Raw genomic sequence first — 3,040 nt, forward strand, 5'->3', positions numbered from 1 at the left:
TGGCCTTTGATTTTCTTTGCACTACTTTTAGTATTATTTTCAACTACTTTTTCTCTCTTTCCTTCAATACAGCTTATGTATTAAGATGGGCCTGGGGCTTTCTCTTCCTTGGGAGGCCTTCAACCCCCTTGTAAGGTGGCCATTTAGATAAAAATTGATAGAGTACAGTCATTTATACCAACAAATCTCTGGTATTAAAACTTGAGTACTTCTTTCTTTGGGCTTTCTTTTTAGTGTTTCTCTGTCATCAGAGCGGTAAGACTTTCAAGGCTAAGATTAAAGTGTGGGCCTAGGAGGAAAGTTATTCAGTCTCTTTTTAGTTTCAAAATAAGTCTTCAAGGTTTGTGTATGGTTCAGCCTATCTTATCACAGTAGGAAAGCATGCAGACGGCTTGAGGTTAAAGCCCTATATTAGTAAAGCTAGGATATTTGCCCCAGTGACCACCTCTGTTTTTCTTCCTTAGTAACCTACAACAACAGAGTTAGTTAGCTCTTCAAGGACTTGTGTGTCTTTTACTGTCAGAGACATGGCCATTATCTGGCATAGTCCAAAGTGTTGCCCCATTCGCTGGAGAATGGTAAATTTCCAGGAGACTAATCAATTGGGGAACAACAAATATAACTTGGATCATAATGAGAGCAAAATCCGTAATAGTGAGTAGCGGCATTCCTTCAGGGCTGTGTGTTTGTCCAGTCTGGCCTTTGAAAGCAGCTCCAAGGATGGTGTTACAAAGATAACTTTGAGGGCCAAGATAAGCATATGGGCTTAGATTATGATAAAGAGAACAAGGATGCCAGTCTTCCCACCTATCAAACCTTAAAAACCAAAAAAACCATACTCACTGCTGTCGGGTCGATTTCGACTCATAGCGACCCCTCCTTGGGTTTCTGAGGCAGTATCACTATGGAAGTAGATTGCCTCATCTTCCTTCCGAGGAATGGCTAGTGGGTTTGAAAGGCCAGCCTTCTGGTTAGCAGTCAAGTGCCTTAGGCACTATGTTACCAGAGCTCCTCAGTCTAATGCAATTGTTCTATTCATATGAAATTCATTCATTCATTTATTTATTGAATACCCACTAAGTGTCAGGCAATATCATAGGAACTGAGGTGGTGTGGTGCCTAAGGCATTTGACCGCTAACCAGAAGATCGGCAGTTCAAACCCACCAGCCACTCCCGCAGAAGAAAGATGGGGCAATCTACTTCCCTAAAGATTTACTGCCTCGGAAACTCAGTAGGGGTCTCGATGAGTCAGAATTGCCTCGATGGCAGTGAGTTGGGGACATGGTAATTAACAGAAAAAGATCCCAACCTGCAGGGAACTTGTATTTTTATGGGGAGAAACAAGTAATAAACGAAAAAATAAGTAAATTATATAGTCAATTGTATGCCAATAACTGCTAAGGAAAAAAAAAGGAGGCTAGAAGGGAGAGAGGAAATAAGGGTATTCTAAGAAATAAGGCTTTACGGAAGGCTTCAGTGAGTGTGGAAGAGTGGGCCGTGGAAGGGGGAGTACCAAAGGCAAAGGCCCTGAAACAGGAATGTGTCTGGCTGCAAAAAAAAAAAAAAAAAAAAAAAAAAAAAAGCAGCTCTGGTGGCTTAGTGCCTAAGGCATTTGACTGCTAACCAGAAGGCTGGCATTTCAAACCCACTAGTCACTCCTCAGAAGGAAGATGGGACAATCTACTTCCACAGTGATACCGCCTTGGAAACCCAAGGAGGGGTCGGTAGAGATGACTAAGGGGGACAGTAATAGCAGGTGAAGTAATAAACGGGTCAGGTCATGAAGGCCTATACGCTGCTATAGAGATCTTAATTTTCATTCTGAGTAAGATGGGGAGCCATTGTGGAAAGGAGGGGCTGAGCAGCAGAATGACAAAAGCATGTTTTAAAAGCATCTCTCTGGCTCTAGTGTAGAGAATAAATTTTAGGGTGATAAGAATAGAAACAAGGAGACAAGTTGGGAGGCTAAAGGAATTATACAGGTGGGAAATGATGTTGTCTTGGACCAGGGCAGTGGTTCTCAACTGAACGCAAGGGGACATTTATCTATGTCCAGAGACACACTGAGGAGCCCTGATAGCAAGTGTTTGGCTGCTAACCAAAAGGTCGGCAGTTCAAACCCACCAGCCACTCCACAGAAGAAAGACATGGCAACCTGGCTCCGTAAAGATTACAGCCTCGGAAACCCTACAGGGCAGTTCTACTCTGTCCTATAGGGTCACTATGAGTCAGCATCTACTTAATAGCAATGGAATTATGTTTTTTGTTTTAGGACACTTTCGGTTGTTACAGCTACGGGGTGAGAGATAATAACATCAAATGGGTCAAGGCCAGGGGTGCACCTAAACATCCTACAATGCACAGGACAGCCCTGACCACAAAGAATCACCGTGCCACACGTGTCAATAGTGTTGACATTGAGAAAGCCTGGGCTAGGGTGATAGCAGTGGAGCCGAGGTGAAATATCCAGGTGGCGCATGTCCTTAAAAGGCGAATACAAGAGAATTTCCTGACAGATCAGATACGGTGTGTGCAAGAAAGACATGAGTCAAGGAAGGCCACAAAGTTGACCTGAGGGGAATCCAGCAAAGGGGCCACAGAAAGCAGATGGCGAAGCAGGAAGAAAACCAGCGAGATGGCCTGGAAACCAGGTGATGGAAACGTTTTCAGGAGGACAGAGTGAGCAATTGTGTCAAATGCCGCTGATGGATTAGGTACAATGAGACTGAAAAGTGACTACAGAACTTATCAATTGAAGAGCTAGACAAAAAGATTTTGGGTAGATTATTTGGAGTGCTACCGGATTTCCTTATTCACCCACAACAGCCTTCAGAGTTCCCTTATACTCATCTTTCCCTACATGAAAAAGCAAGATTTAAATCAGTGGAATACATTCTGCACCTTTATGACCCTGCTCATAGATATGAAACCATATCAGTGGGATATTTTTATCTAATGAATACTTTGACTACACATAAGAAAGGTCTATAAGATGTAAGGAACTATTGTGTATCAGGATTTTTTAAAATGGTGTAAATC

This window comes from Orycteropus afer, unplaced genomic scaffold, assembly GCF_000298275.1.
Source record: "Orycteropus afer afer isolate SDZICR_OR568_19922 unplaced genomic scaffold, OryAfe1.0 scaffold00647, whole genome shotgun sequence".
Classification (NCBI taxonomy): Eukaryota; Metazoa; Chordata; class Mammalia; order Tubulidentata; family Orycteropodidae; genus Orycteropus; species Orycteropus afer.